The following is a 13,810-nucleotide window of genomic DNA, read 5'->3' as shown; positions in this document are numbered from 1 at the left end:
CTTACAGCAGCCGCTCAAGCTTTCGTAGATGACCAGTGTGCTTTGTACAGCCATTACTGCTGTTATCAAGTTCCATTTTCAGACTCAGTAGAACTGGAACTCTGTGCTTCACTTCGCATTCCATGGACCACTACCACTGTTGTTAGTTCAGCCTTCCAAGGGTCTCTTACTTAAAGTTACAATTTGCTGTTGACACTTAGAGGCATATTGTACTGGACAACTGGAACGGTACTGAGCCTCACCCTATTTGAACAGGTACATTCCACACCACTGGGTTGACTAAAATATTGAGTGATCCTTTCTTAGGTCGCCAGTAGTTGTAGTATTGCACACTGATGTACTCCCCATATTGGAATGGCTACTGGGGTTACTTGTTGCTGTTTTGGTAACTGACATCGTTACTTAAAAGTAATTTGTGGAGTATCTTATATCAGATATTGCCCACATATTCAGAAAAGATGGCTGGTACAGTACACTGCGTGTTGTAATTCATCGTTTAACTACTCTGGAGAGTAATGATGCAAACTGGGGCCTCCTCTCTGTGCTGCCCTACAGTATGTCTCTCCTGCACAAGCTGTAATGATTTCCTAATAACAGTTCCATGGCCCCGAAGGAACTATTGCTGAAAAACTGTCTTTCTTGCTATGGGGTACCCCCCCCCCCTCCCCCACTACTTTATTAACTGAAGTACACACAGTGAGGATTGACTACTCAATGCCACACAGTTTTTTTACTGCCGTACGCTTGACAACTGGTCTCTGCTAAAGTATCTGCATGGGCTGATAGTTGCCAGCAGTAGTGGTTCAGTATCTCTTCAGTAATGCAAAGTAATTGTAGTATTTCAAAACATGTCATGGGAAGAATCTCTCTATAATTCATTATAAAATTAATGTACTTTGGGGGGGGGGGGGGGGTTGAGTTATATGTGAGAGTATTCCCAAGAACTCTTCTGGCAGTGACTGTGCTTTATAAGAAATATGTTTGACTAAAGAAACACTGTTTTTAGTCTTGTTTCACAGTTTATTATTAATGTTATTGCACAACCTAGGTTTTGGGTTATAAGCCCATTTTCAAGTACATCTTTTGGAATCGGTAATGTACTTGAAAATGGGCTTATAACCCGAAACCTAGGTTGTGCAATAACATTAATAATAACCTGTGAAACAAAACTAAAAAACTGTGTTTGTTTAGTTAATTTGCAACATTTCATCAAGAACCCACAGTTAATTCAATTAAAATATGTTTGAGTTAGGTATATGGTGTCAAGGGATGTTCAGATTTACCACAGTTCTTCAGTTACTGTGGGACAAGGTGGCAAGTGGAATTAAAAATGTGTGTCACTTTGGTGTATTTACACTCACAATCATTATAAGGAAGCCAGATATTGACTACAGTGCAGAATTGTGTGCAGATACCTGCAAATATTACCAGTTTCAAATTTCTTCTACTTTGTTGTAAGTATTTGTCTTCACAATCAAAAGTTTAGAAGTTTCTTCTCCTACATTAACATTTGAGCTACGTGTGTCGTAGCTTTTGTCACAATATTAGCAACATTACCTGTCCTGTCTCTAAAGTTGATTATTTTCAAGTAGTTCGTTTAAGGACTGATAACTGTCACATAACACCGTTTATATATTTGACAATAATGAAGCAATTGTCTGATTAACTTTTTCAGAATTTTAATATGAAGTTTCACATATAAGCCTGTATAATTTCAACAACCATACTTCAGAGCTGCTGCATCCACCAACAAAAATGATAAAAAGGAATCTAAATATGTGATATTGAAGAACATAAAATTAGATTATCTGTTGAAAATGTTAATGGGACAATTATAAAATCATTATGAAAGAACGGTAAAAAATCTTATTTTAATGCTTGGAAAGTCCCTGGTGGAATAAATTAGAGGAGGAATAAAGCCCGACTCACCATGTAGCTGAGGCATTGAGCAGTTGATAGTCACACAAACAAGACTGAAAATATTGCTAAGCTTTTGTACTAAATCCTCCTTCAGAGCTAACTAGTATATAAATCTCTCTCTAAGACCCTGCAGCTCTACTATTGTAGGGCATGTGCACCCCTTAACCATTCAATACCTCAACTGTTTGGTGAGTTGTTTCCTTCATTCCTTCCATTGTTGAGGTGAAAGAGAATTGTAAAAAAACTTGGTTTTATTGCCTACTGACACATTTAAACCTTCAGACATAACACACACTGAATGAAAATTCATTAACTATAGATCTTACACAATAATTGATTATTTTGAACAGTCTGATTAATTACAACTCAGATGGCTAGTTATAAATCACCTGCTGGGTAGTGATGGTACTGTTGTTTCTTGGACATAGGAGAAAGTGAGAGTCTGCAGTTACACTCCATTTCAAAACGTTGTTGAAACTAGCTGCAAATTTAGCAACGGAATTTGACATTCAAAAATTGGAGTATATAATACATTTTGGAATATGCTTTTTTTATTTTTTATTCACAGTTGCTTAGACCACAGTGGATGGTTAACAGCAGTTTACTGGTTTTGGCTCGTATGAATTGTTATCAGAACAAAAAAATACAGAAATGACAAAATGCAACTGCACTATTAAACATAAAAAATTAAAAAGTGCAAGAATAGAAAAATGAAAATATACCCAGAAGTAGCACGTCGAAGAGTCAAATGAATATTAGACGACTGTGACACATTACTCTTGTAACAAGGTATTGAGACTATTTTTTGCTCTTTTATTGTTGCTCTTTTTAAATTTTTGAGTTTTGTCTCTTCTGAATTTTTTAATTTTGGTGGTGACCCATAAAAATTGAAACCAGTAAACTATTGTTAATGCATCCAATTAAATCAAGATAATTCTACATAAAAAAAAATGAAAAAATTACATGTGTGTCATATGCTTGTAACTCAGTGGCAGCAATGTCTTGCATATCAATAATTCGTCTAACTGACAATACTAAGCAGTACTCAGTTGTGCAGTAGGTAATATATCTGTAATAAATATTTAATTATTCTGTGTCCTACAGACTCTGTATACCACACTTTTTTCTCATACCTTCCCCAATTCACCCACATTCGAAAGTCTCACATTCAAGTCACAACACTGTCATATGTCTGATGAGTTATTCTGTACCATATTATTTTCCAATGTTGGTGTTTTTGTAGCCATTTGTTGATGTATTTCGTGGTGGCTTTTGTCTTAGGGTCTTAAGTCAGCATTTTCTTAATGATTCTTCTGATGTTTTGTCAGCACAAATGGCTGCCATTCGTGCTTGCAAAATGTCAGAAAAATTGTTAATTGAATGTCAGCTGATGATTGTGAGACAAAACCCAACAAACAATACATCAGATTATTTCATTTGCGATGTTTGATACTATCTGTAGTTTTATCAGTTTAAATTTTTCATGCATCAGTTATCAAAATAAAATAGCGGTGACTAATACCATTAGTCTGTATGGAACAACTCTTATAAAATTAATTAACTGCCAGGAAAAATTCTGAAACAAAATTAGTAATTAAACAAAGTTTTAATCATCAAACATGATTTTTTACCCAAAAAGCATGTTAACAGATCAAGATGGGCAAGGCACTGGACTTTCCCTTGGGAACAGCACAGTTGAAATCCTCCTTTGGCATTAAAGATTTAAGTTTTTCGTGGTTACCCTATATTGATAAAGGCAAATGCGAGGATGGCTCCTTTGAATTAGACATGACCAATTTCCTCCCTGTCTGAACTTGTCAGTAGTGCATCTCGCCATAGCCTTCAAATTTCCAACTGCCCAGACATTTTAAGGGAAATATCCATTTGAGTCCTTTGGGATTGGATGCTATTACTTCGAGTACTCTACACAATTTCTGTGTGTTCACACAAGGGCATACATTTGTAAATCGTGAAACTGGCATCATTCCATACTAGGAACAGAGTGCTGTGTTACGCAGGAACTTGTAAGGATTTCTGTCAGATTTTTTTTCAACCATTTCCTTTCCCAAAAATATTGAAAACAAAATATTGATTCAGTTTTCAAGATAGTTTTCAGGGCCCCATATGGGTGTTGAGACCAAAATTGAGACCTGCCAATCTCAGTGCCAGCAGAGCTGCTGATTGACGTGGTGCAGTGGTTAGGTTATCAAACTGAAGTTGAATTAAGAAGGAACGGAGTCCAGCAATCCTGATTTAAGTTTCCCATTGAATCACTCCAGTGATCAGTTATCTCTTTCACTAAACTGATTGAGGCAAGGGTCTGGACAATTTCATTGAATTGGACATTATTAATCTAGCCAAGCAAATGCTCTGTCTCAAATACACTTGACAGTGGTTCAAATCCCTATCTCGCCATCTAGATTTACTTTTTCCATGATTTCCCTAAATCACTCAAGGCAAATGCAAGGATGGTTCCTTCATAAAGGGTACCGCTGATTTCCTTCCCCATCTTTTCGTAATCTGAGCTCATGCCCCACCTGTAATGACAGCGCTGCCAATGTGACTTTAAACTCTAATCTTCCTTCCTTAAAATGTATTCACAGTTGATAGGAAACCAAATTTTTGCAGGGAGTACATTAGGCTATTGTTTTTGTTCACATCCTTCAGCATGTCGTCCACAGCTTCGTATTCTTTGCTCTACTGTAAAATACTGTGAATGTTGTGATTTAAGTGAAATTATCCCCAAATGTGTTTCTCTCATATGTTTGTCTAGATGTCTTTATTTTTAAAAGACCTGTACTGGGGCAGTCATAAAGTTTTAATTATCACCTCAAAAAGAAGAAGAAGAAGGTTACATAGATGATCTTTTTTTTTCCTGGTATATGTCTACATATCTGTGGTACACATTGAGGAGCCACAAGAAAGTGAAATATGATGTCAAAACAAAATGGTCTTTTAATGAAGTGAAATGTCATGTAGTAATTCATTTTTGGCAGCATCACAAATGTTGCCACTGTCAGGGCAATACATATGACTTCTTTAGCTGTCTGAATTTCCTTGACATGGCTGATATACTTCTGCTGCTGCTGAAAATGAATTACTGCATAATACTCCACTTTATTAACAGGCTTTTCCTTTTTGTTTTTGTGGCTCCAGTGGTGTTCTACAGTAGTCTGGTATAGGAATTGCAAATGTGTTCTGCAGACAAACAAATAAATGATTGTTACTCATTCTCTTTTTGCAATATCGGAACATTTTGCTGTGCTTGGGGTATCTGCAGTATATTCATTTGTGGTTTTGGTGAGATCTTATGTTTAATTTGTAGTGAAATGTGTTGTTATTATCTGCCTCACATTAGAACATAGTTATAACTGATTTCATTGGAAGCTTCTCATATGTTCAATAGGAATACTGTCATCACATTTTTTGTAGAGCCTGAAGTCTCATCAGTTATGTTAATGTGGTCCTTTAGGCTCTATCCTGCTCACTGTTTGGTTTTTATTGTTAACATTTTCCTGGAAGTTACATCAGACTCATAGCTGTTGCTACACGTGGATGAGGGAAGTTCACTGTGATGTTACTGTTGAAGAAAACACATTGACCTGTTTAGAAGATTGTTTCAACTCCCAGGTAAACACTTCATAACAACAGGACTTCCGTCCAAATTAATGTTCTTTTTTCTTTGTTTGCACAGGTAGAGAAGTGACAGAAAATAACTTTTTCAATATACTTCACTTCATTTTAAACTTCTTGTGAGATTGCATCTGTTAATCAGCTACATCTCTTGTGTGTTCAGTTTGATACAGTATTAAGCCTAGGTGTAGGCACAGATCTGTTGTTCATACAGTTCTGCAAAAATTTGATTGATTGCCATGATATTCAGTGTTTATGAAATGTTGTCTGAATGATGTGTGTGGTGTACAAAACTTGAATAAACCATACATAACCCCCACCCCCCTCACCACCACCACCACCACCACCACCACCACAACCTCTACCCCCAACCACCCACCCACCCACCCCTCAACAATGAATTTCATGCAGAGACTTGTAAGTCCAATACAGTAAGTACTTAACTGACATTGGCTGGTTTTACCTGTACTAATAATAAAACTGTTGTTTGAACACACTAGTCTCCAAAACCACTAGACGAATTTTCATGGGGTTTCCACAGGCAACATGAGAATAGCTTGGGGCAACAAGTAGGCTTTATTTCATTAAATTCAGAACGGGGAAAAAAAAGATATCATAATTTAAAGTTTTATTTTAAATCGTCTGCTCAGCTTAGTTGTTTAGATGTTTAGTCATCATGGCATAGTAAACCAAAGAACCAACAGATGATGACATTAGTCTTTTATAACTCAGTGACAGATGTATTTTTGGAAGTTGATGTCAGTGACAGAATTAAGTATACCACTCTTATTTTTACAAATACAAACTAACAGCTACTTTTTGCATGATGAGCTTTACATGACTCTCTCCTGTGTTAGTGAAGCAAACAAACTCTACATTCATGTCTCCAATTATACTACTTCAAACATTGTACACGAAGAAGCTTTATATTTCAAAAATAAATACCACATGTACAAAGTCTCAGTCACAGCTATAAGTAAATACCTGGCCCATACCGTGTTTCTGAGCTAGTTCTTTAATAAGTGGGCTACACCTAAACAATGGATAGCAAGTTATTAGTTTCATAGTGATCAGATGTATTTGTAAATTACCACATTGCATCTCATAGGTCCAAATTTTGGTTATAAAAACTTACTGACTGAAATGACATTTATAGCTGTTTCAATCTTACACATGTGAAATATCTACTAGGATAATGACTCAAAACCATTCCAAATTCACAGATACAATATCCATATTGGTTTTAAGAAGATGGGTCTAATTCATAAGTTTCACTGAAATATTTCAAATAGTGGAGACTAAACTGAAAGATTGATGCAGCATGAACCTAGATATAGAAATCAAGTCAGGTACTGAGATTGAACAGAGTTTTATAACAAGTGTGGTCCTCTGCAGTACTGTCTTGGACTCTGTACATTTCATGACACTTTTTGTGTAAAATTTCTGTGAAAATTAAATATTTTTGTTCTTAATTGTCTGCAAAGAACATCATACACACTAGAAACTCATAAAATTGGGAGTTTTGTTTTTGTTTAATTGTAGTAAAAAGAAAAATTCTTCAGACCTGAATATGGAATGGTACCTCAGACACACAACCATCATTCACAACAGCAATCTGACAAGACACTCACATCCCTGACACAGATTTTATGTGCTGGAAAACAATTTCAGTTGCACAGAACTGATCTCTCTAAGATAGAACATTGTAAAATTATTCCAGTTTATTTCATATGCTACATTTGTCTCCATAGTATCTTGTAATTCAGTGCCAAAGAGTTAAATTTTCTTTGATGTGTTTTAAAAATATCATAGCAATATCATCTTTGTTGCCCTTTATGTTGTTTACTACTAAGTGAGCTGTCAATACATAGTTTTTTAAGCATATTTGAATGAAAAGTCTGTTTTCCATACTGTACAGTACCTAAATACTTCTTACTTTGGTTATCTTTTAATCACAAGGAAAGAAAGCATATGTCTGCATTAGATCTTGTAGTTAACAGTAGACAGGCATTGTGATTTTCGGAGCACATTACATGCAAATCATAGTTTAAGTAAGGAAGGAAGTGACTACACACCAATCTGATCTTTTCAAATGTGGCAGTCAGCCACAAAAATTAATAATGTCCTTTTAGAAAGATTGGCAACACTTAGTGTAGTGTTATGTTCTCACCCTATAATGTTTCAGAGAATATTCTTGCGTAATTTATCAGGTGGAAACTATAATCCATTGATAGATACTGGGATGTGCGAGCCCTGATTTCTCTTATTTTATTGTGATGATTGTCCAATAATTTATTTTGTATTTTAGCAGCCTCTATCATGAAAGCGAACTATGTAAGTGATTCAATATGAAACAACACATAGGATACAGTTATGTTAAGGGATGAGAGGTTTATGTTTTGTGACCTGCTCTTCTATTGTATAACACCGAGGAAACACTTTTGTATTTTTCAGTGGGGAGATACTGGAAAACATCATGCTCAGAGCATTTATATTGTTTATTTTATAGTAGTAGTGCATAATAAACTACTAGCTACAATTCAAGGAAATATCTTTAGAAACTTTAGTAACAAATGGTGTTTCCTCTTTAGTGAAGTCATATAATTAATGATATTTTTGCTACTGCACCTTTATGAATTAACACACAGTCTCATCCAGAGAGAAATTCAGTTTGTTAGAATGTGAGAGGTTCCCTCAAGGCAGAATTGGTGTCTAATATATAAGATGTACACTGAAACTAGTGCTTTGTATGTCAGTAATGCCTTGGGAAGTGAAAAATGCAAGTTAAACTCCCTTCTAAATACATCGCTGCTATGTCTGAAAAATCTGTCAAATTGTAGAATTTCCTTGGCGTCTGAGATGTTTACTTTCTGGATATAACTACAGGTTGGGAATCAGCATTTGCCCATTGTGGAAAAAAAAGGGAATGAAGATAAGGATTTAGTGTGCCATCAGTGATGCCATTATTAGAGATTAAACAGAAGCTCAGATTGTAATGGGAAATCAGCTGTGTCCTTTTCAGTGAAACCATCTCACCATTTGAATTTAGCAATTTAGGAAAACCATGGGATTCCTAAATTTGGATTTCCAAGCAGGGATTTACACCCTGTTTCTCTGAAATGCAAGTTACACACTGCACACTGAGGAAGCTTTGAACTTTCAACCAGGATACACAGTGCCTGAGGATAGATGTGTACTATCCATGCACTTTGCCTGTGTGCCTTTCTATTCTTCTCTCAGCAAAAGTCAGAAGACTTATGACAGACATATCTGGGTGGCCGTCAACATTCGTGATAAGAAGATACTTTAACACATCAATAACTTCACTAACATTGTTGATCCTCTGTACCTTTATTGTAATCTTTTTATGAGAACTGATATATTTTTGACTGTGAACCTTTCCAGGTGGACCATACAATATACATAAAACAGGTCCCATTTCTCCTGTAGGCAGTACTATATGGGGAAGGGAGAGGTTAGTTCATCTACTCCATTTGGCCATCTGCTTCCTCTCTCAGCTACCTATACCACTCTGAACGAGCAAATAAAATGTCTGCGTATAGTATGAGATTTCATAATATAATTTGCTGTTTTCATGAGCAGTGCACTGCGGAAAAGACAAAGAAAAAAGAAAGCTATCAGGATTGAATATTGTGGACATGATGGTAAGAAAACAAGTAATTTTTTATTGATAAAAAGTACCTTAATTCCATGAAATTGTTGCTGTCATCTTGATCATATATTTTAATATGTACATGGGATGGTGTGTTTGGGAAAAAAAGTTTAACCATATTTTGCTCATCTACATCTACGTGATTACTCTGCTGTTCACAATAAAGTGCGTGGCAGAGGGTTCAATGAACCACCTTCAAGCTGTCTCTCTACCGTTCCACTCTTGAAAGCACGCAGGAAAAACGGGCACTCAAATTTTTCTGTGCGAGCCCTGATTTCTCTTATTTTATTGTGATGATTATTTCTCCCTATGTAGGTGGGTGTCAACAGAATGTTTTCACAATTGGAGGAGAAAACTGGTGATTGAAATTTCATGAGAAGATCCCGTTGCAATGAAAAATGCCCTTGTTTTAATGATTGCCACTCCAATTCACATATCATGTCTGTGACACTCTCTCCCCTATTTCACTATAATACAAAACGAGCTGCCCTTCTTTGTCCTTTTTTGATGTCATCTGTCAGTCCCACCTGATGCGGATCCCACACTGCACAGCAATACTCCAGAATAGGGCGGACAAGTGTGGCGTAAGCAGTCTCTTTAATAGACCTGTTGCACCTTCTATGTGTTCTGCCAATGAATCACAGTCTTTGGTTTGCTGTACCTACAATATTATCTATGTGATCTTTCCAATTAGGTTATTTGTAATTGTAATCCCTAAGTATGTAGTTGAATTTACAGCCTTCAGATTTGTGTGACTTATGTGTTATCGAAATTTAGCTGATTTCTTTTAGTACTCATGTGAATAACTTCACACTTTTTCTTATTCAACATCAATTGCCACTTTTCACACCATACAGATATCTTATCTAAATCACTTTGCAAGTTGTTTTGATCATCTGATGAAGACGGTAAATGACAGCATCATCTGCAAACAATCTAAGACAGCTACTCAGATTGTCTCCTATGTCGTTAATGTAGATCGGGAACAATAGAGGGCCTATAACACTCCCTTGGGGAACGCCGGATATTACTTCCGTTTTACTTGATGACTTTCCGTCTATTACTACGAAGTGTGACCTTTGATAGTCATAGGTAGCTGCTCTGATATGTAAAAAAAAACTCTGCTCATGCCACAGGAAGTATACGTCCACAGCTCAGTGATACTGACATTTGTAGAACTTAATGCTACGCAGGAAAAATCATAGTTCTGTCGTCTTACTTAATTTCCTGATTTGGTTTACTGATGTAAGATAATAAGCATGGAAAAGTTTGTTAATTTTTAAAGAGGTTTAATTTTCAGATTTTATTGTGGAATTGTGTGTAAATGTAGATTCCATTTGGCATTAGTTCTAGATGTTTCATAGAATAATTTATGAAACACTTTCAGGCTGATATTTGCAAACCACCTTCTTTCCATAAGACAAATTTATTATATCACCCCCTGCGGGTTCGGGGGTTAGAATAGGCCCGCGGTATTCCTGCCTGTCGTAAGAGGCGACTAAAAGGAGTCTCAAATGTTTCGGCCTTATGTGATGGTCCCCTCTTGGGTTTGACCTCCATCTTTCTAAATTATTCCGAAGAGCGAGCCAATTGGGGAAGGGCGCCTTACATGGTGCACTGTATCCGTCGTGCATTGAGACCTTAAGCCGGCTTTTTCGTCGTTGCAATGGTGTCCCGCTCGTTTTCCATCTCTTGGGCGAGGATACGTCCCTGGGTACAATTACCACGCTGCACTCTGCAGTGTTGCTTTTAACTGCGACGACGACCTTGGACTTTCTTGCACCTAAGATCCAGCACGGTAGCCAGTCCGTTGTGGTGGGGCCGCCATGTACCCTGTTGGTTGTAGCCCCCTGACAACACAGGGATCGCTCTACTGATGCCTGCGCTGTTAACTCCCCACGTATGCCAAGGAGTAGATGCCCATCTCCCTGGGGCATCAGGACTCCCGGCAATGGCCATCCTGCCAGGTGGCTATTGCTGTGGCTGGGTGGCGCCCGTGGGGAGGGCCCTTGGTCGGAGTAGGTGGCATCAGGGCGGATGACCCACAATGAAGCGTGGTACATCATCTCTCGCTGGTGGGCCTCCACCAGCAGTCTCTAAGCGATCGAGGTCTAACCTCAACGGCAGGAAATACGAACCACGATCATTTCCCTCCCTGGCCACTCCATGGGAGGAACGTATGGCAAAAGAAAGCAGTGGGGAATATTCACCCCGGTACCTCGTGTGTACGCGGGTTGATGGGGACTCGTTTATGTCGACCAAGCCCCAGTTTTTTGTGGAGCATTTAGATTACAAGTTTGTGGAGGTGGAGGGCTTGTCCAAGATGCGCTCTGGTTCTATGCTCATCAAAACGGCATCCTCTGCCCAGTCACGGATGTTGCTCAATTGTGACAAGTTGGGGGATGTTTCAGTTAGCATCACGCCACATAAGAGTCTCAACATGGTCCAGGGTATTATATTCCACAGGGATCTTCTTCTGCAGTCCGACGATGAATTACGCGCCAACCTCGAACGACAAGGTGTTCACTTCGTCCGGCGCGTCCATCAGGGTCCGAGGGATAATCAGGTAGCCACCGGTGCCTTCATCTTGGCCTTCGAGGGTGATGTCTTACCCGAAAAGGTTAAGGTGATGGTTTACCGTTGTGATGTGAAGCCATATATCCCTCCTCCGATGCAGTGTTTTAAGTGCTGGAAGTTTGGGCACATGTCATCTCGCTGTACTTCCAGCATCACCTGTCGAGATTGTGGCCGTACTTCCCATCCCGATACTCCATGTGCCCCGCCTCCTATCTGTGTTAACTGTGGAGAACACCATTCCCCCTGCTCACCGGACTGTAGGATCTTCCAGAAGGAAAGGAAGATAATGGAATATAAGACTCTGGACCGCCTGACCTACACCGAGGCAAGGCGGAAATATGAGCGGCTACATCCCATGCCCATTACATCCACCTATGCCGCTGCTGCAACAGCGGTCCGAACCTCTCCCGTGTCGTCACGTACTGTTGCCTCTCAGCTATGTCAGAATGAACCGGCCCTCTTGGTTGTGGGGGGCACTTCCCCCTCTGTTGCTCCATCTACTCCAGGAGCAACACCACCCCAACCATCGGGGACATTCGTCCCCCCTTACCAGCCGGAGAAGCGTGAGGCTTCTTCGGCTACTCTAGCCAGGAAGGGGTCCCTTGGGGCCCTCCCTTCCCAGGCTTTGCCCAGTGCCAAAGCGGACACCCGCAAAGTTTTGAAACAACAACCGGTCGCTGGTCATAGGGCTTCACGGTCGTCGTCCGTCCCTGAGACTGACCCAGTGGGGCCCTCCCAGCCAGACCCTCCAAAGGCACAGCGTGCAAAGCAGTTGAAGAAAAAGGCTCCCAAGCATCCTGACATTGCGGTGGCACCTGTCCCACCGCAACCTTCAAACTCTGCGTCTGGGGATGAGGTGGAGATCGTGGCGTCCGCTGAGGACCTCGATCTCGCCGGTCCCTCCGACGCCATGGAAAGCACTAGCACAGGTGCTCAATCGGAGGCAGTAGGTGACCCAGCTGCGTAATCTGCCTTCCCCGTCCCGTCACGCCTTTTCCAGCCATGGACAACACCATCCTCCAGTGGAACTGCAGCGGTTTCTTCCGCCATCTCGCTGAGCTCCACCAACTTATCAGCCTTCACCCTTTCTTCTGCATTGCACTTCAGGAAACTTGGTTTCCAGCAATGCAAACCCCCACCCTCCGTGGCTATCGGGGTTATTATAAGAACCGGGCAGCTTATGAAAGGGTGTCTGGTGGCGTCTGCATATATGTCCTTAACTCTCTTCACAGCGAGTTTGTACCTCTACAAACAGCTTTAGAGGCTGTCGCTGTTCGGGTGTGGACGCCACAGGCTGTTACCGTCTGCAGTCTTTACCTTCCACCGGATGGTGCTGTCGCGCAGCATGTCCTGGCTGCTCTGATAGCCCAACTGCCGCCACCTTTCTTGTTGCTGGGCGATTTCAATGCCCACAACCCTCTATGGGGTGGGACTGTCGTCGATGACCGCGGTCGTGCCGTGGAGCATTTGTTGGCTCAGCTCGACCTTAACCTCTTGAACACCGGTGCTCCCACACATTTCAGTGTGGCCCATGGCTCGTTCTCGGCCATCGATCTCTCTCTTTGCAGCCCCCGACTTGTCCCATCCCTCCACTGGAGAGTGCATCCTGACCTGTGTGGTAGTGACCATTTTCCCATCTATTTGTCTCTGCCCCAGTGTCATTCTTCTGGGCGCCTGCCCTGCTGGGCTCTCCACAGGGCTGACTGGCCGGCTTTTACTTCCGCTGCAACCATTGAATCTCCCCCACAGGGTGACATTGACGAGGTGGACCATGTCTTAACCACGTCCATCATTTCAGTGGCCGAGGCTGCCATCCCCCGCTCTTCTGGCCTCCCTCGGAGGAAGGCTGTACCCTGGTGGTCGCCGGAGATTGCTGAGGCTATTCGCGACCGTCGGCGGGCTCTCCAGCGTCATAGGCGGCACCCGTCTCTCGAGACCCTCATCGCCTTTAAGAGGCTCCGTGCCTTGGCCCGTCGTCTTATTGCACGGTGTAAGCAGGAGTGCTGG

The sequence above is a fragment of the Schistocerca nitens genome, chromosome 3, assembly GCF_023898315.1.
Source record: "Schistocerca nitens isolate TAMUIC-IGC-003100 chromosome 3, iqSchNite1.1, whole genome shotgun sequence".
Classification (NCBI taxonomy): Eukaryota; Metazoa; Arthropoda; class Insecta; order Orthoptera; family Acrididae; genus Schistocerca; species Schistocerca nitens.
Note: the sequence above shows the minus strand (reverse complement) of the source record.